Source organism: Nycticebus coucang, chromosome 6 (assembly GCF_027406575.1).
Source record: "Nycticebus coucang isolate mNycCou1 chromosome 6, mNycCou1.pri, whole genome shotgun sequence".
NCBI classification, from domain to species: Eukaryota; Metazoa; Chordata; class Mammalia; order Primates; family Lorisidae; genus Nycticebus; species Nycticebus coucang.
In genome coordinates, this window is record NC_069785.1 from 73,158,979 (window position 1) to 73,179,319 (window position 20,341).

Below are 20,341 nucleotides of genomic sequence, written 5' to 3' on the forward strand. Positions count from 1 at the left end.
GAGCAAGGCCACCCTGGTGGTGAGCACCTGGTGGTGTGAGCAGTGGTAAAAAGAGGCCAAAGAGTAAATGCTGCAGAATTTCATGAGTAGGGCCCAGGCTTACACCTCTCTACCCACCCCACCCCCCTTCATTCCTCTAGGAGTCAGCACTGCCAGGGGAGACAGGAAGCAAAATGTCCACCTTCCTAGGGAGGCACGTGGCCCCTGCCATGTGCCCAGAGCCCAGTCAGCAACCCACTTTGAGAGCAGGTGGTTGAGAGTCGGGACAGTGAGTGTTGGGGCCTCGGGTTTGGGAGGGGCTTACGAGAGGTGGTGGGAGCTGATCTCCATGTGTGCCCTTGTCCATAAGGCAGCACTAGGGTCAGGAACCTGGGTTCTGGCTGGAATGGGGGATGTCTGAGATACAAGAGAGTCCATTTGAGAGACAGGATTGGGAGCTCCTAGAGGACTGGCACTGATGTCACATCGACAGGGCCAGGACACTGTTTTCATATCATCTTTGTGTGCCTGATACAGTCCTAGAGTGATCATGTGGAGCTGGGGCAGACGGGGGCTGGCATTGGTTATTGTCCCTGCCTCCTCAGCAGAAAAGGAAGTCCTCAAAACATAGCCGAATCCTGCATTGTGCCCAGCATGGGATCAGGTGCTGCTGTGGCTGTGGGGGTGACCAACTGGTGGACATTGTTCTCACCAGCTGTATACTGGCTCCCTATTAGACAAGGGGATGGACAAAGGAGGTATTGTGACAAGTGCAAGGACAATCTAGGTCAGCATTCATAGAGAGCCTGGGGAGTTCGTAAAAGCTGCTGAGTAAGGGAAGGGAGGGAGGTGCTGCCTCTCTGCAGCCTCAGTTTCCCCATCTATGAAGTGAGGAGGCTGAGCTTGAAGTCCTTATCATCTCTCACCAACTCCAAGTCCATGCCCAGGGTTCCCCCACACCCTCTGTGCACCCTTCTTCCCATCCACCCTTGCTGGCAGGGTCCCCTGCTAGGAGCACCCTCCCGTCCCTTCACCATCCACTCAAGTCCTTCCAGCCCTCCACTGCCCTCCTGCTTGTGAGATAAGGTGCTCGGCCAGCCCTGCTCTGGACCCAGAGAATTTTGTGATGTTACATCTAGGGCCATTGCTTCCTTGATTAGAGAAGGGATGTAGCCTGGACTTTTTTGTTGTTGTTGTTTGTTTTTTTTCTTTTCTTTCTTTTTTTTTGCTTAGTACATTGTCAAACTTGGCTTTTAAAAATCCCAAACTTCTCAAGCCTTTAAGGAGTGAAGCCAGGGTACAAGTGACCCTTGAAAGCCCCTCTGCTGAGGGCGGGGTTGCTTGGGGGAGAGGTCAGAGCTGAGCTGGGGAGGTTGACCAGCAACCTGCCTTCCCGCCCACCCTGCTCCCTCTAGCCCCTTCCTGCACCAGCCTCAGCAAGACACCCAGCTAAACGCAACAGTGTCTGTGGCCACAAGTACAAGTTAATTAATCCACCAGTGGGAAGGAAGGCTATAAATAACCGATGGAAGCAGAGGGGAAGCTGAGGGCAGTTTATTCACCAGTTTCCCAGTCTCCGCTCTGGCAACACGGGTTAATGAGCACAGGCCTCCTTGCCAACATAATAGGACTGAAATTAAAAAAAGAGGACTGCGTCAGCCTCCCTGGTGGATCAGACTCCTCCAATTGTAATTTCCATGCTGATACTATAATTTTCCTGTTCCTCTTGCTTCCCCGGGGCTGATGGAAACAAAATGCCCTCCCCACTGGAGGAGAGACAGGCCCCATTCTGGTTCACTCCCCTTTCCTGTGGGGTTGCGGAGAGGAAGGGAAACTGCAGTCTAAGTCAGGCAGAGGAAGAAATGAAGTTCAGACACATCACAGTTGCAGACTCGGTGAGAGCTGGAACTCTCCTCCTGTGGCTCTAAATCCGTTTCATTGCTCTGGTCTGCCCTCTCCCTCCTTCTGGATTTGTCATCTGGGGAAACTGAGGCATGGCGAGAGAAAGTGACTTACTTGCCAAAGATCTCCCAGGAGAGCGGGAGATAGGCCCAACACTCCCCAGCCAGAGGTGTCCTTTCTGTTCTGCTCACCCCTCCCACCTGCCCTCCTGGGACCTCCGCCATGCCGGTTCCTGCCCTGCCCTTGTCTGGCTGTCTAAGTAGCATGTACAGATTGCCAGAAGATTCTCGTTACATACCTCTGTCCTTGGAGGTCACCCTGGCCCACATGTCAGGGACAGATGCATAACGCTTCACACACAGGGTTCTCCAGGGAGGGACCCAGCTAGCCTATACAATGCCTGTGGGTGAATTGGAAGAAGGCACCCCATCTGGACAGACACAACCCATGCCAGGGCTTGGCCAGTGGGCCCAGAGTGGATTTCAGGTCCCACTTGCTTCAGCCCCTACCACAGGGTCTTTGAACAGTGCGCACACTGTGCAACCTTTTCCAAGGGGCCCACCTGCCTCTGTCTTCCTGGAGGCCACCCTGGCCTCCAGATGCCCTGCAAGAGAGTAAAACTTTCATGAAACCTAAATGTGCTCCCTCTTTTCTCCTTGTCCCCAACCTCAGCCAACCTCTTCCCAGCATATGTTGTGAAAGGAAAAAGACAGAAACAAACTGGAGGCCATGTGGGGGTTGTGGCAGCCCCTCCCTGGAGGGAGCAGAGGACTTGGGATCTTGGCACCTACAGTGCTAAAAAGCCTGCTTCAGGAGGTGGACACAGGAACACCTAAAGCTAGAAGGACAGACTCCAGCAGGCTGACCCAGAGCATATGGGGGTTGTTCTGTCCCGCTGGGTCCTGTGTCCTGTGTCCGGCGGCAGCTGTGGAAGGAGAGAGGGCTCATCCCAGGCAATGGAGAAAAGAGGTGGACAGGAGGAGGTGACACCTACTAGCAACTCCCTGGAAGCCCCACGATCCATCACCCAGGGAAGCACCTCTCTGGATGCCTGCCCTACCACACTGTCTTTCTGTGACATTTTAACCATCTTGGCGACATTCTGCATGGCAGATGTCAAGCACAAGTTACTAAACAGTCTGTCTTGTTGTTATCATTCCTAATCACTCCTAACCAGCTGAAGGCTCCCTGCAGAGGACCAGGTCCATCTTGGATCCTTGGGTCCCACAGAAACTGTGGAGAAATTCCTTTGTCTTTATTTTCATGTTTTTGAAACCTTCACAGCAAAGCCTACTTCCTCCAGCCTACCCAGGCATGCGAGTGTACAACAAACCCAGGCACCTTGATGCCCCCTGTGCCCTCCGCCTGGCCTGGACCTGTGCCAGCCCTCGCCTGTGCCTCAGTTCCGCCTGCTCCTCTCAGGCACGGGCATCCTGGCTTCCCTGCTCCAACTCCGCCAGTGTTACCAGCACCACGGGGCCAAGGGGTACGAGGTGAAGGCCCTTTCACTTTCCCTTTTCTCTCCGGGATGCAGGACAGGGGCAGGAGGGGGGGCGTGGAGGAGAGTGAGGGCTGGATGGTGGCCTCTGGGGCCTCCCACATAGGCCCGGCCACCCCAACACTCTGCGCACCTCCACAGTCGGACTCAGAGTCCTGCGGTCCCAACATGCAGCCCGCAGCAGAGCCCAGAGGTTGGGCTGGAGCAGCCCCTTCTGGGACCCACTCCACCGGCCCCCCGCTCCTGGCCTCACGCCACCAGCGTTTCAGCTGGCCCAGCCCCTGCTGTCGTGAAAGCACCCCTTTCTTGACTCCCTGGCCCTTCCAGCTATTGTCCCACCCCCACTTTCTTTCTCAGCCAAACCTCTTAAGGCTGAGTGTCTGCACAAGCATTTCCCACTTCCTCACCTCCCTCCCCCTCAGTCTGGCTTCAGCTTCTTCTAGGCCGCAGATGCTGGCCTCTCACGGCCACCTTTAACCTCCTTGTTGCTAAATCTAATGAACACTCTTCACCCCACATCACACAGGGCTGACGACTGGGGCTGAGGCTCTTAGCCATTTCCTCTTTCTTGACACACTTTCTGGCCTTGGCTGCCGGACACCAAGGCCTCCCAGCTTTCCTCCCCAATTGCCAGCAGTTCCAACTCTGTTGCACAAGCAGCTTCCACTTCTTCCTAGACACTGACATGGCTTGAAGGGCTGTTCCCAGCTTCCTCCTCTCCCAGCCCATGCCCCCATCCACTTCTACACCCTCACTTCTCTAAGTAGACCGCTCCTGAATTCCATCCTCTGCCTAGACCTAGTTCTGCGCGGCAGGACAGTGGCCAAACTTGCTGTTCCTTGTTGACTTATCTTTCTCACTCTTCTCAAATGGCTTTTGAGTCAGCCCAGTCCCCAGTTGAGAGGCCCCTGAGTTCAGAGGCCAGATTCTCTTTCCTTCTAACTCCTCAAAGGACCCAGAAGAGTGCAAAGCATCCGGCCCCTGGTCTATTTGAAAAAACAGGTCTCATCCAAATAAAAAACAGCTCCATGTCAGGGACTTCTTGGAGGCTAGGGTAAGAGTCCCCTTGAACAGGCCTTGACCCCCTAGTCACGCACACCTACATGCCCCTCCCTGCATAACACCTTCCATGGCTCCCTACTGCTTGTTCCCTCTGTATGGGCTCTCTTGTTTTCTTCTGGCACAGCATGATCTGCTCTCTGGCCTTGTCTCCCATAGCTCCTCCTTGGGAATCTTTGTACACCAGAATATATGTGCCCCCTCAGCAACGCCTTTCACTTTTTTATCTTCTGACAAACTCCTAACCATCCTTCAAAGCTTTCTCAAAATCACCCTCTACCAGGAAGTCTTCCTTGATTCCTCCAGAGCACAGAAGCCTGTGTCCAACTTAGACAAGGGGGTGTTTGCCATCCTGAATCACAGTCAGTTATTTTCTCTGCTCTCCTCTGCCAGCTGAGCTCTTGAAAAACAGACCCTGTGTCTTCCCTGTGCTCCCTGCTCTAGGGTAGGCATTGTCTGCTCAGTACATGTCTTGATTTGTCTTGAGTGAGTGGGTAACTAGAATGAATGAAGGGAAGGTAGGTTAGGACGGCGGGCTCTAGAGTTTGAAGACATGGGTCCAAACCGAGGCTCTGCCACTAGCCACCTGCCTGACTCACCCATGGTGGGTGTCTGAGTCCTCACTACACTCTGGAAATAACAGCGGTGACTCCTTCATGAGCTCTGTAAGGATTCAGTAGAAGCATGCAATTAAAATCTTACCACAGAGCGGGGCACCCAGTAAGCATTCCACAAACACCAGCACCTGGCATTTTTATTAAAGATGTTATTATAGATGTTCCCCTTGGGAGAAACTGCAGGCCGAGGGTCTGGGGGCTTTGGGGGGTAGCCCCTGCACATTTCTTTAGCTCAGCTCACTTTTTTTGCCTCCCCAGCTCAGCAGGCCATGTGCACCCAGGATAACCTCATATCAGTTATCATATCAAAATCTGAACAATGCTTGCTGGGGCCACGAACACTACCCTAGCCTCCCCAAGACCCAGCCCTCCTTCAAAGGCGTTTCTGTCTCTGCCCCAGGCGTGTACGAAGTAGAAATGGCTTTACAGTGCCCTATAAGTACGTGTAAAAGAGATCAGCCATGGCCTCTGAAAGCTGCCACCTCCTCAATCAACACTCCTCCTTCCGCCTCAAAAGATCAATATGATTCACGCAGCCATCTGGAGTGCCGCCAGCCTGGACGGTGTCCCTCAGGGCCCTGCTGTCCATTTTCTTACCACTTTCTCCTGTGCCTCCAGCCCCCACAGCTAACCTACATCCCACCCCCAAGTGGCAGCAGCCAGCATGACTGTTGGCCTCCCTGGGGCCGTGACCCTGGCAGGCAGGAGGAGGAGGGTGGGCTGTGCTCTGTCACCCTTCAGCTGGCTAATGTGGAGGTCTTAATGAATATGAATCGCCGCCTCCTCCACGGAGCAGCCCCATCGGATTCCTTCACACCTCGCCGAGCCCAGAAAGGTTACTCAGAATTAAATGTAAATCACATATTTACTGGTATGAATCAGATCACAGTGTCACTTTCTCACAACAGAGAATTTAATCACGCCACAGCCTGGAGGGCTTCTGCTCTCCTGAGGCCACCGCCCCCGCCACCCCGCCTTGCGGGCCGCACCTGGGAGAAAACCAATGGCCCTCTGATGTGGGGGTGCAGTGGGGGTGCTCTTGGGGCCTGGGAAAGGGCAGTGGGCACAGTGGGAGATCTTAGGCTGCTGTGTCCCACCCTTTGGTACTCAAGTCACGGCTGCCTTTTAACATCACATCAGTCTGAAGCAGTCACAATGGGCTAGGCAGCACGTTCCATGCTGTGGAATTTAGTAAATGTTGAATAATCACAGGAACATCACTGCTAAAATGCTGCTGGCAGTGACCTCTTCTTCCAGGCTCACTTGTGTTGCAGGAGCTGAGGGGGAAGGAGAGAGACACATGAAAAGGCTCCTCTGCGCTGCTCTGTGTTCAGAGGCAGCGGGGTGGAAGGAGCTCTGGCTTTGGAGCCTGCAGGCCCTGCTCAGAGCCTGGCTTCACCACTTGCTCTCCCAGAGGACTGCGGGCAACTCACTGTCACCGCAGGTTCTTTGTCTATAAAATGGAGACATGGCTTGGGTCCCATGGGTTCCACTGACACGTTGCATGTGGAAGCGCTTACCAGCAGTAAAGCGCTCTGCGGATGTAAAGAGCAATGACCATGAGCCCAGTGCAAAGGTCACTGGCCAAGATCACTGGTCCTCCTGCCTAATGGCTATGTGGTCCTTAGAGCAGCCATCTCTCTTCTGAGGTTCACATTAGCGAATGAAAGAAATGAGGCCTTTCCAGATACAGAGAGGCTTGAACAACACAAGTGTGACCAAGCTCAGGTGCAAACGATAAAGCTGGCCTATGCAGCCAGGGAGCTCGGTGTGGGTCACTCCCCTCAGACAGGACAGGATGCCAAGGACATCTGCTTTCCTGAGGACGTCACAGCCCCTTCCCTTCCCAAGCCGACTCCCTTGGAGCAGTCCCTAGGGTAACAGCCGTGCGTGCAGAAAGCTCTTTACCGTTTGCAAAGCTCTGTCCAACGCAAGAGCAGGCAGTTGACTCAGGTACATCGGTGTTGGGGGCTATGTGGTGGCTTCTGGCTCTTCACGTGGGAACTTGTTGGAGGAGCTGGTACTCACTCACTAGCCATCCTCAGACTGAATTCTTTTCTCTTCCAAATTTTGTGCCCAGGCTAAATGGCCCAGTTGGGCTCTCTGGACTAGAGAATTTCTTAACTGGAACTCTTTTCTAAAAACCTGAGCCCACATTGTCTGTAACAGGAAGCCGGTCCACAATGGGTGCGTGCGTCCATGTGAGTGTGTGTGTGTGTGTGTGTGTGTGTGTTTAACTCAAAAAAACAGATGTAATTTTTTCATGTATTGGGAAGCCTCCCTTTTCACAGATTTTAAGGAACACAGCTCCCTGGGGCATAAAGTCAAGGAACTTTCTTTTTATAGCTAGTCCCGGGCTTAGAAAAGCTCTGGCTTTGTTTATGAACTCAAGTTAGGGAAATATCTGCTGGGGTTAGAATTCCACCCCAGAGAGAACAGTGATTTGTGCTTACCAGACCCTCCCCCCCACCCCAGGGGCCTCTGCCCGCACAGCTGTAGGAGGACTCACAGAATGGCTTCTCCACCCACACTGTAGCCTGCGTGTTGCCAGCCATGCCAAGGACTCGGCTGTATGGAAAAGAGGTCTGACAAGGGGCACATGGCCATGGGATCCCCTGGTTCCCCTGTACCCTACACTTTGAAGTAGTATCCCGTGGGGAAATGGCCTAGGCTGAGCGCAGGTGCCGGTGGAGTTGGAACACTGTCCTTTATGACGTGGTCTGTGTGTGTAACTAATAGGCACAGATGGGTGCTGTGTCCCCACTGCAGGAATGGGGCTGAGAGTTTGTCCCTGTTACCATCACTCCTGGTGACCCTCTGGTGTGGGATTTACATTTCCTGCACCCACAAACCTTAAGCTCTGTGAGGTTAGGGCTGCTGGTCCCCAGGCAGCTGCCACTTCTGTCATGGGGTTAATACTTTTTTGTAGGTGATACTATAAAGGTCCCACTGGGCTTAAAGCTGTGACGGCCACCCATTACGTTATGTTCCTCGTGGACTAGCAAGCAGTGAAAGGAGTCACTATGTTGGCAGGGCAAAGCACCCCGATTGCAGCGAGGAGGAAGTTCTGATGCCCCGTGATGGGCAGGGACTCTGGGCATGCCTCAGTGAGGGTAAGGGTCTGTGGATGCGCACTGCAGCACTAACGGCTCAGTGGGGGCACACTCAGGACTCAGACCCCCTCAGGATGATGGGCTGGGGGAGCGACACAGAGCTTGCCAGTTCTGAATGAGGATGAGAAACATGAAAAATGAGTAATGGAAGTGAGATCTGAGGATATCCCCCGGGGCCAGCTGCAGCAACAGGGACTGTGGCTTGTGGCATTTAATGCCTTCTCAGAGACTTTCAGGAGACTCTGTTGTCATTGCACTTGTCCCCCCACCTGGAGAAAAAGGAGGACTTCCAGTTTTCTCAGAAGACTAAACCCACAGAGGGTGAGATGGGAGCCGTCACGACAGGAGGTCAGACACAGGTGTGGGTGGTACAGGGTGATGCAATCTGCAGTCTTCTCAACTGCCCCTGCCTACGGGGCCTTAGACATTTGCTCCACATCCCTCTGCAGCGGCCAGCTCTGTGACTCTCACCAAATAAAGTAGGTACGACCCCAGAGCATTTCATGTCACATCTGGATGCACATGTGTCACCGTGATGCAGGGCTTCCCTGTTGGTATAGAGACCCACACAGCTCCCATACGCAGGCCGCAGGAAACATGGGGAATAAACACCACAGGGGGAAATCCTTTGAGCAATGGGATACTGGAGGCTGTGGATAAAGCCTTCTCCTTTCTCCCCCTTGTTGGACTATCTTATCAAACAGTCACTACACAGCCTTTGAGAGGTATTTCCATGAGATCAGCCAATCAGCCAGGCTGAGGCCCAGGGGTGACCTATATCCCCTTGCATTTTCATGGCGGCTTCCTCTCTCTTCAGTGCCGCCTACTTTCCCCCTGATTCCGGCACCCCTGGCATAGCCCTCCTTAAGAGAACTGTAACACACAAGCCTTCACCTCAGGCCCTGCTTTGTAGAAAACTATAGCTAAGGTAAGATGTTCAAGCCCCTTTCATCTTTCCCCCAAAGCTGGATAGCCAGTATTGTGATCATTTCTCCTCTCCATGTCAGGCCGAAAGCTCAGCTCTTGATCCAGAATCTTATAACAAGGAATTTACAAAGGCAGAACTTGCATCTGGCTCTGATTCCAAGCCTGGGGCTCATTCCAGGGTGTAGGGGCTGCTGCCTAGGAGAAGGCTTCCTGCTGGGCAGGCCAGAGGCCGGTGGGTCTGGGGAGGGGTGGGAGAGGGGCTCATCTAGGAAGAGCCTCTGGGCTGAGGGAGCCAGCACTGGCCAGAGAAGCAGGGCAGGGGAGCTTTGGTGTGGCCAGGGCAGGTTTCCTGGCCAAAGAGGGGCAAAATCAAGTCCCTGAGATGGACACTGGGCAGACAGCCTGAGAGAGCCTCTGAACAACAGCATGGTGACGCTTGGGGAAAGGGAGTGATTTCAGTCCTAAGGCTAAGAGGATACCTCAGAGCTGTGTCCTTTATTTCTTATCTTTTGTAGTAACAGAAGTCCCAAAGGGCCACACAGAGGAGATCCAGGCTTTCCCATTTGATGCTCCTGAGAACTCTTGTGCTTCAAAAGATATTGATCAGAGTGCCAAAAACAAACAAACAAACAAAAGCCTCCTTTTAGAAGGTCCACAGGGTGCTGTGTTGTCTTAACAGCATATGTCAGCCAACAAATAAACAAATAACAACAACAAAGCCCTGGTTAACTTGAATCTAGCATGCCCGAATTTATTAGACCAAGAAAAATCATTTTCTGAAAAACAGATATTTTCAGCTTACAGCATACTCTGTCCTACAGAGCAGGCTATAGCATAGTATTCGGAAAAACACAGAGCTAAATCATTTGACTGTGGAAGGAAACCACAAACCAGAGAGGTGAGTCAACTTGTCCAGAGACACACAGCAGGAGTTCGCACACCCTGACTGTGTCCGTGGCTGGGCTCTTTCTTCAACCTGGGAGAAATTTCCACTGCATGATTGTTGCCGAGCTATTAAAGAAAATGAAGCCCAAATTAGCTTCAGAAAATGAGATTTTAGCACTGGAAAGTTTCGACTATTGAAATTGGGGGTACAAATGAGTCTATGTGCTAGAAATCAGTTAACAAGTAATTAAAGAGCTCCACAGATTGTGGCCATCTTAACCCATGGGTCTCAGTTTCTCATTTTGTTAGGTGAGCTGGGAGTAAGTGGGCTAGCCCATTGCTAAGGTTTCTCTCAGATATGACAAGATCCTGTGATTTCAGAGACAAGTGCTGAATAGTAGGGAGGGCTGGGGACTGGGGCAAGGGAATCCCATGAGGAGGGGGAGACCAGCATCCAACCCTGGGCAGGCTTCTCAGCTGTCCACCAAGGAAGGCCCTTTCCCCAGATGCAAAGTGTGCCTCTCACGTTAGTGTGCAAGGCAGCACTGATTAGTAATTAAATGGTTTTTTAAAAAAATAAAGCCATTAAAGCTAATGCCATCAAAATCAGAACCTCAGATGCTAGCTCATAATTATGAGTGTACCTCGAGACTCACAGGAGAGGACATTTACATTTTAACACGCATACTGCACAGGCATTAATATCCCCACCCCCACCCCTGCTGCCAAGGGACCTGATGATGAATTCATTTGTTTTCCAGCCTTCCTCTGATCCCAGAAAAAGCAGGTCATCCCGTAGAAGGCGTTGGAGAGGGGTGAGAAGAGGCCTTGCATGAAGTTTGATTTAGCCCTGCTACGCCCGGCCACGTCACTTTGCACAAGTTACTGATCGTCTTGGCAAACCTCATTCTGCTCATCCTAAAATGGGGATAACAATGCCCGTCTTGTAGTGCTGAGCAAAAGAATAAATGAGTCAATGCTTTTCTAAACACAACACACAGTCATTATTAGACCTGGAACTTGGCACTTAGTGGGCACTCACCCCGGGCGTCCCTGATTAAATGCCTACAGCATAGCCAGTCCTATGCTGCACATTGCTGGGGACCAGAGGGAGAAAGTGGGGACCTGGAAAAGATTCCCTGCCTCTTGGATATGAGGTGAATGAATATGAAATCACTGGGCTCACAGAGCTGGGGGCCCCAGAGCTGGTCTGGGGTGTGGGGGGGGTCACAGTGGCAATGCTATGGACTGGGGGAAGGAGAGCTTGGGGGGACAGGCGGGTTTCGTAGCACCTGTCACGAGCGTGGCCTCATCCTAGCACTTTACACACACTGTCTCATTAATCCACGCAACCACCCCTGTTTGACAGATGAAGACATCAAGCTAAGAGAAGCCAGTCAGCTCGTTCAGTGTCACAGAGCTGGGAGTGCCAGAGCTACAGGTTGGTGGGCACCTGCGAGGCCCTGCAGCCCATTGTTTCCTCCTGACACCAGGCTGCGTGCTGGGCAGGTGAACAGACAGGCACCTCCACCGTCCCTTGTGTGTTGGGGCTACAGAAGCAGAAGGGGCAGATGTCAGAGGTTCCAGATGCCAGGCTGAGATGTATACACACTTGGGCCAGAAGGTCTAAGAGGGAAATGTCATCCCCTAATGCTCACCAGACTTGCCCCCGAGCCAAGGCAACTCCCCTCACTCAGGGCGTGGGACTCCATTGCAGACCTGTCACTCTGGCAAGGTCTTGTGGCCTGCATAGCCTAGAGTTCCCAGCCTTTACCTTCACTCTGAGGGCAGCCACTTGGAGGAAAGAACCAGACAACTTGGTGAATCTGACAGCCCTGCCTTCCAGACTTCTAGGGTGTAGTCCATTGCTGTGTGACATTAGGCCAGACCCTTGCCCTCTCTGGGCCTCCACTTCCTAGTCTGGAAAATGAGAGGGTGAGACAAGACAAGCTCAGCTGCCCCTCTCAGCCTTGACTCTCTGATTCTATCTGAGCCTTTGTATCTTCTGGAGGTTTTAAAAAATAAGCACCTGCCCATCGTATACAGGCTCGCCGAAACTTTTAACTCTCATTATTGACCCCCAGGACTTCACTGTCCAAGGGCCAAGAAACAAAAGTTTTTGTTTTTTTTTTTAATATAAAATTTCAGGGCCAGACAGACCATTTTCAGACAGTCCCTGGGGCCTAGTCAGCTATTAAAGATGGAAATTATATATTCATAACACAGGATATTGCTTCTTGCTTATTTATAACTTGCTCCATTTCCAGAATATTTATTCTAGACGAGGAGGCTTGATAATTTTCATCCAATCTACTCCTCATAGCTTAGGGCAAAAGAAGGAAACAGCTCAACTGAAGCAGCGGCATTCTATTATCGGCAGGTAGGCGAGGAACACGCTGCTCTCCCCTCACAGGCCGGGCACCCAGCTGGGCAGGGGCTGCCACCCCTCGGTCTGCACCAATCTCCTGGGCAACCCCGCCGAGACTCCACTACCTCAAAGAACAGACCTGTCATACAGGGCAAAACTTCACACGGGCAGGGCACAGCAGCACAGCCTCCACCCCCCTCCTTTGACCCAGGAAGAGGCTGAGGCCCAGACAAAGGGCATGTGTTTGTCTTAAGGTCACAGGGACGGGCACACACACATACACAGAGCTGGGGTGGGATCCAGGCACCCTGAGTCTCTGGCCAGCACTATTTCAAGAAGGGAAAGAGAAGTATTGCGTACCTACCATAAGCACCAAGTTACAAGCTGCTGACATTTTATGAAGCACCAACTGCATGCCTTGCCCTGTGCCGGACAGTGCTGGGACTCAAGGAAGAAGGCTTGAAGGAAAGGCGAGAGCAAGGCACACTGCACCACCAGCCCGTCTCCCCAGCAGGGACACCCCTCCCCCACTTGGCTTATCCACGACGGACTGAACCCAGCCCAGTGGGAACTGGTCCAAGGTTACAATGCTGGTGAGGAAAGGGCGGGGCCAGATTTGAACCCACCCTGGTCAGATTCAGGAGCAGCCTTGGTCTTTCTCTGACTCCCACGCCCTCTCCTAGTCAACCCCCAGGCAGTCGAGGCTCCCTCTGTTCCCTTTCCCCTGGCTGCTCTGCAGCAACCCAGAGCAGGGGCCCTGTTACAAGCAGAAGATCCAGACTCCCAGAAGCCACGTCGTGATGGTTGGGAAAGGGCTGTGAGCCAGCATTTCTCTGAGTCCAACCTCAATGTCACCTCTAACTTCTATATACCTCATGCATGCACACACGTGTGTAAATATGCACACACGTGCAGGGGGTGGCTGGCACACGCACCTGGTGAACATCCTCAAGGTCACCTCCCCCTGCCTGCTTGCTCCGTGAGGCTGGGGACCCCATTCAGAGTAAGAATCACCAAGGCTGAGAACGTGCGTGTTTGTGTTGTGTCATTTATTCATTCCGCAAATATTTGGTGAGCAGCTATTACAGGGAAGCCCCCAGGCAGACATGTGGGTTACGGTGTTGAATGGTGAGAAAACCACCTCAGTGAATGTCCTGCTTCAGGTGGGGTGGAGGAGGAGGACCTGCGATTGGTGCCTGGTTCTGGTGAACTGGACCCGGGAGGGGACGGGAGAGCTCTGAGAGCAGAGCAGGAGTTTAGCTCAGCCAGGTGGGGACTGAGCAAAGACAGAGGCACCTGCAGAAGGGGAGGGTGCAAGAGGCGGCCCCAGGCGGTGCTGGACCTGCAGGTCCTCCCACAGGACACTAGGGCCTGTCAGCAGGGCCATGGGAAGCCATTAGGACAGAATCAGATCAGTTTTTAAAATACGTCTGAGGGCTGAGGAGAGGATGTGGGGCAGGCCAGGGCCTCTTACCATGGATGATGTTTATCCTACTGAAGTTGAAGAAGGCCAAGGACTACCTGCACAGACCAGGGGCCTGAGACCTGATCGTAAATGTAAATTTCCAGGACCAAGCCAAACCTCCAGAATCAGAACCTCTGCGTATATCCTGAAATATGCATTTTATGAGCTCAGCAGGGAACTCAGCAGCAGAGTTCCGGCCCCACCCTTTCCTATAATTTGGTGTCTCTGAGATTCAGTCTAGAGGGACTGCCTGGCACTCTTCAGCCTGTACTTTAGAAGCATCTGGAGGACTTGGACCTCAAGGGGGCTGAGCTTCATACTCAGAGATTCTGGTTCCCTCGGTCCAGGGGTTCTGGGCACCATGGCTTCTAAACTCTTCCTGGGTGATGTGTGGTATAGCCAGGGTGAGGGGAGCTCTGAGTCTGAAATCAGGGCATGATGGGGAGGCTGTGGGGGCAGAAGCAGAGGCCCCAATGGCACCCCTCTTTCTGCACATGCTGCCACAGTACCTGCTCAGCACCAGACCCCATCTTGGGTGCTGGGTGCTGCCGCAGCCAGTCCTGAGGCAGCTTGGCACGTGTGATGGTTCCTGGGCCATGTCCCAGCTCCCCCATACTCATCAGGGGCAGGAAACTTGCATGTTGAAAATGACCAAGCAGAGGAGTGTCTGACCATCTCATTGTCCCACCTGAAGTTCAGGGAGAAGAAGGGACTGTCCCAAGGTCAGACAGGTGTAGGGTGAGAGACAGCTGAGTACATTATGGAGTACATTTCTTAGGCCCTTGGAACAGAGTGTGGACAGCAAGAAGGACCGGGCATTGCTCAAGGGCTTGGAGGCAGGGCGGAAACGGGGGTGAACTTCCAACACAGGAGGAGGATGGGACCCATCTGAGCCCCAGCAGCATGGCTGAGCGTGCAGTGCCCCCCAGGAGCTGGGGTCCATTTAGCGCTCACCTTTGTTTTATTAATGTAGGGACTGAGGCCCAGATGCAGGGGGGATATGCCCAGAGTCACATGCACACACTGATGCACACAGATGCGTACACAACATGCATACACATACACACAGATACAACACACACACACACACCCCTACAGGAACATAGGCAGACACACAGACACACAGCTCCTTAGACATCTATGACTCCAGAGTTCCTTCACACACTGCTTCGTGCTCACCCTGAGTGTAGTTTATTGATTCTTTAGTGTTGAAAAATTTATTTCTGCATTTTTTTAGACCACAATTCTTGCTCAGGATATCCTAAACCTTACTATCACATGAATCATAGTGACATGAGGTTTTGGGGGGGCGATTGTCTTTGCTTCTTCTTTTAATCAATAAATCATTTGTACACACCTTTAATGGAGATAAATGCAAACCAGGCTTTACTTTACTATGAAATTGGTTATTTTCAACCTCTAAATACAGAGCTGGCCAGCCCAGGTGTCTACAGAGTACATAAAAACAGGAAGCTGTTCTTCTAGGAATTTAAAATTGCTTTAACCTCCTCATCAACCGAGGTGACTGGGCTCCTCTGTACACCTGGCTGATGTCCTAAAGCCTGTGCATATTCCTCTCCTGTCCACAAAAGGTCTCCTTTTGCACGCTGTCATGGCAATGTTGGGTAGAGAGAGCCCCTTCCCCACTGGGACACACTCACACGTACTGACATACACTCGCCTCCATGAACACACAACCATCCACAATGACTCACCCAGAGACGTACACACACATGCACCCACGCAGAGAAAGGTGCAAATACACACTCCTAGTACACACACGTGGGACCTGCCCGGACACATACTCCAAAGGACTTGTTACCCACAAATACAGAAGGATGTGTGTACAAGAGAGAATGAAAGAGGCAGAGACACTTTATAGGAAGGTGGGGAACAATTATTTTGGATTCTATATTTTTTAACTCTAAGGCTTAATGCTTAAAAAAAATCTCTTCTCGGGTGGCGCCTGTGGCTCAAGGAGTAGGGCGCCGGTCTCATATGCCAGAGGTGGTGGGTTCAAACCTAGCCCTAGCCAAAAAAAAAAAAAAATCTCTTCTCACTTCCTTTCCCCTCCACCCCCCCCCCCCCAACTCCTACATTTCATTTCTTTGGGAAACTAACATGTGAGATGCTGAGGACCTGGGTGACATCAGAAGGTGACAGAGGCAGGGACTTCCTTCATCATTTGCTGTTCAGACAGGAGCAGCCCAAGGATCTTCAAGCCAAAGAAATTGCCCAAACTCACAGATGGGTCAGGTTTAAAAGTCAAAACCCGCAGAGGGTTGAAAGGTGTTGTGCCTTCTGCAAAGCCCACTGTGAATAGCTCCTCCACCATGGCCCAGAGCAATTTGGTAGCAGGATGGTAAAGAGGCTTCCAGCCTCCTAGAAAATAACCCCTCACGTGGCATCTCATGGGAGTAACAGTTAACAGAAATGAAATCTCACTGGAGGCGAAGGGCACAGGCTTTGCTCCTGTGGCCCCCGGGGACCGTGTGCTCCTTTGGTATGAGCCAAGCAGCGTAAGCTCAGCTTTGCCCTGACACAGACAAACTGCTGTATCCCAGAGCCACTGCAGAGTCCCTCTCACTCTCCTTCACATTAGAAGAAAACATGTTGGTCTCTGACCCCCTCCTGGAGAACAGAGCCAAGCAGAACCCCCCCAAATGTCTAACTCAACATCAGTGTCCCCTCCCAGCACAGCTGGCTCTAGGGCCCTGGATCTCCGGAGGCCTGAGCGTTGGCTTCCAAGTCACTGCACAGCCTCACCTGCCACTCAGCCTACCTGGTGTCAGCCTCACTTCCCTTGCGATTGGGAGGCTTATTATTCCCTTGCAATATGAGGCTCCACGGGGTTCCCAAATGGCCTGTCCCAGAGAAAGTCTATGACAAATAAGCTTTTAGAGATTGTTCTTGCCTGAGACTCAGTGACCAGAAGCAAGAAGACAGGACAAATGGAACAACTGCTTGATGTCTGCCTAACACATGGGAGTTTACAAAGCTCTTCAGGAAAAGTATTTCCTTTTATGCTCCCAACACCCCTGCAAAGAGTACGGAAGAAACTTTTATCCTGATCCTGCAGGTGAGAAATTGAGGCCTCAGAGAGAGAGAGCTTTGCTCAAGGTCGCACAGACAATAAGTATAGAGAACACAACTTCAGCTCAGCACTGGGGCTGTGGTCTTACGGCTCAGAACATAAACGGCTTCAGAACTAAGGTGGTATCTTCACAAATCCTGTCTGGGGGTGTGAGGAGGCTGCCCCTCCACCTGAATGGAGTCACCGATCTCTATCCAACTGGATGTTCTTGCATGCCCAGAAGGCGGCAGCCATGGCTGTCCTTGCCTGGTGCCTGGTACGGTGCCTGGCACAAGACAGGTGATCAGAGCATAGTTTGGGAATGAACAGGAGAATGGACACTGTTAGTTGGATGAATGAATGGATGGAACCATGCGTGCGTGCCTGTGTGTGTGTGTGTGTGTGTAAATGGACAAAGGACTTAATTTTTAATACTTAATTTTTAATACTGCCTCCATCTTCTTAAAAGTGTGCTTTTGGACAGGCCACATAAACCCTCTGAACCTCAGTTCCCTTATCTGTAAATGGGTGGTGGCATCTACCTTGTACACGTGGCAAAGAAGATACTGGCGATCCATGCAAAGCCCAGCGTGCGGTACCTGGAAGAAAGCATGCTGCCATCACAGGAGCTGTTTCCACTGTTCCCACAATTAACAGGGAGTACCTGGGAGTGCCCCCCAGGCTTCCCGCCTGCTACTCCTGCCTACTCCTGCTCCCTTCCAGCCTTCTGAGATCCCTGGCTGGTCATTTCTCTAGCCCTATCTGACCTGAGCAGCTCACAGGGGCCAGGCCCCAACCTTCTCCCTCCAACATAGTTACCTCTATGGCCAGACCTCTAGGGTCAGAACAACTACAGCCACTGGATTTAACCTTCTAGGATCCAGGCAACTGGGGACACGTGTGCTCCCAGGAGACCTTACCTGTGACTGGCATTAGGCATTGGAAGAGGTAAGGGAGGGGAGTTCTTCCCTATCTCCTGCTGTGCCTCCCACCCCCGGCTCTCCTGGAGAGCTCCTGGGTGACAAAAGGGACCCATCTTATCAGTCAGAGTACTTTCTGCTGCTTGAAACAGGGTCGAGGTGAAACAGGTTGAGGTTCAGAGTTGAGGCCATCTTCAGGCCCAGAGCCCAAGCTGGCAGAGAGCATCTGATCTTGACTGTTGGATTACTTAATCCAGCCCAACTGGATTAAATAATAAGAAAGCTGTCAGTAGGCCAAAGGCCCAGAGGCAGGGCAGAGCCACTGAGATTTATGCAGTGTCCCAAGGTGGCTGCTGAAGCCCTGAGCATCTTAGGTAGATGTCACGATACCACACAGCACAGCAGGCCATTCATCTGGGACAGAATTCTTCTCCAGAAGAGACACCCTCTTTCATTCACAGACTCAAGCTTACACCGCTCCACACCAGACTCAGAGTCTCCTTGCTTTGAAGTGTCGATGGCCCCTGCTTGACCTGGGCAGCGGGCCTTGGGTAAAGACCCTGGAGCTCTACTCTCCTCCATAAAGGTGATGCAGACACTTCATTATCCACTCAATATGTCCTTTGATGGGGACAAACCTGCTGGGCTGGCTTGGAATATTAGCTGGGTTAATTGTCCCTTCTAATGAACAACCAGTTTAATCAAGGACTTAATGCCCTCAGCCGCTCAATTATCCCTGCCTCTGGACACGCAGATTCCATTACCGCTCTACTGCCTTGCATGCAGGAAGGATGAGTCTGGCTGTTGTGTGTGCATGTGTGCGTGTGTGTGGTATTGCCTGCGGGCATTTGTTCAGAGCAAACTGCAGGCCCAGAACCCAAGCTGGCAGAGGGCACCTGACCTTGGCTGTTGGCTGCATGGCCTCATCAGGTTGGCTTTGCTTAATAGGGTTTTTCAACCACAGCTCACCTGAAATGGTGTTTGTGCGCAGGCGTGTGCGTGCGTGCGTGCATGCGTGCGTGTGAGAGAGAGAGAGACTTAATCAGATCTCTGTGAGGTTAATAGTCTTCTAATTAAATTATTTAAATCAAACTCGACCCATGAAAACCCACATTTATACACATAAATTTGGCTATTGTTCACACTAACAACAACAAGAGCAAAACAAACAGAAACTGAGCTCCAGAGTTTTATTTTTATAAGACTATATTGGAATCTTCATTTTCCAACACGTTGAAGATAAGCTGTGGGTAGAAACAACCCACGGCCTATTACCGGGAGAGCAGCTACCTGTTTCCCAGCACATCTATACAATGCTTGGCAGCCATTCCAGCTCTGCTTTTTGTTTGTTTGTTTGTGTTTTGAATTTTGCTTTCAATTGGCGTTTAATCATCTTAGTTTGAAGTTTTTGTTTTTTTAATATTCTTTTTTTTCTTTTATTTATTTATTTTTTTTTTTTTTATTGAGACAGAGTCTTACTTTGTGGCCTCTGGTAGTGCCGTGGCCTAATCGTTCACAGCAACCTCCAACTCTTGGGATTAAGCGATTCTCTTGCCTCAGCCTCCCAAGTAGCTTGGACTACAGGCACCTGCCAGATCACCTGGCTTTTTTTTTTGGTAGAGACGGGGTCTCACTCTGACTCAGGCTGGTCTCAAATCTCTGAACTCAGGGCAATCCACTAGCCTCGGCCTCCCAGAGTGCTAGGATTACAGGCATGAGCCACCGCACCCAGCTGCCATTCCAGGTCTGATGCAAATCTCTACTCACTGATGTGCCCGTGACACATTTTGAATTTAAAAAGAAGATTGTAGAACGGCATGTTGATGGCGTGATCCATGGATGGAAAATTATGTTTATCAGGATCTATATAAATATTGATGGGCAGAGAGAGTTATCTGAAAAAGTCTCCCAAATTTCACCACTGTTTACATCTGGGTGGTGAGATTTCAGGTCATTTGCTTTATTTGAATTTTTCTACATACCCTGGCTATTCTGCAAGAATGTGTACGATCAAATGAAGACAATGCAGCAATTCTTACTGGGGAGCATTTTCTCATGTCTTTCCGGAGCCCCCTCCTGTAGATAAAGATCGCACTTGACTCACCTCCTGAGACGTCTCAAACACTGCATAGGGCTCAGGAGACAAGTGTATCCCTAAATCTGTCACTCACCAACTTTGGATGTTCTGGGACTCAATTTGCCCCTCCAAAAAATGGTCATGCTATTTATTTCAACAACTTGAATGGGCTTTTATTTGCTTGTGAGTATAAGAATAAGGCACAATCACTGCCTTGAAAACTTGAAAAACGCAGCAAAGTGTGTGGAAGAAAACACCTCCCATAATCTATCGGCCCAAGTCAGCCACTGAGATCCTTTTGGTATTTTTGCTTCTGCTCTCTTTTGAGGTAAAATGGGGGTCAGGACTAGGAGGCAGGCATCAGTGTGGGTGCTGACCACTGAGAGAGGCTGTATTGTGGCCCCAGCCCTGTAACTGACCAGCGGGGTGTCCTTAAGCCACGGCCGGCTCCTTTTTTG

The 20,341-nt window shown here is 51.5% G+C and overlaps 1 long non-coding RNA gene across 1 annotated transcript; it reads right to left on the bottom strand.

Moving 5' to 3' along the window:
- Nucleotides 1–9,860: 9,860 nt before the first annotated feature.
- Nucleotides 9,861–12,835, bottom strand: LOC128588536 (uncharacterized). The gene is made up of 3 exons (XR_008380797.1): nt 12,713–12,835; nt 10,715–10,898; nt 9,861–10,106 (listed from the first exon to the last, which is right to left on the bottom strand). It is a non-coding gene; the product is annotated as an uncharacterized LOC128588536 (long non-coding RNA).
- Between the last annotated feature and the right edge of the window lie 7,506 nt (nt 12,836–20,341).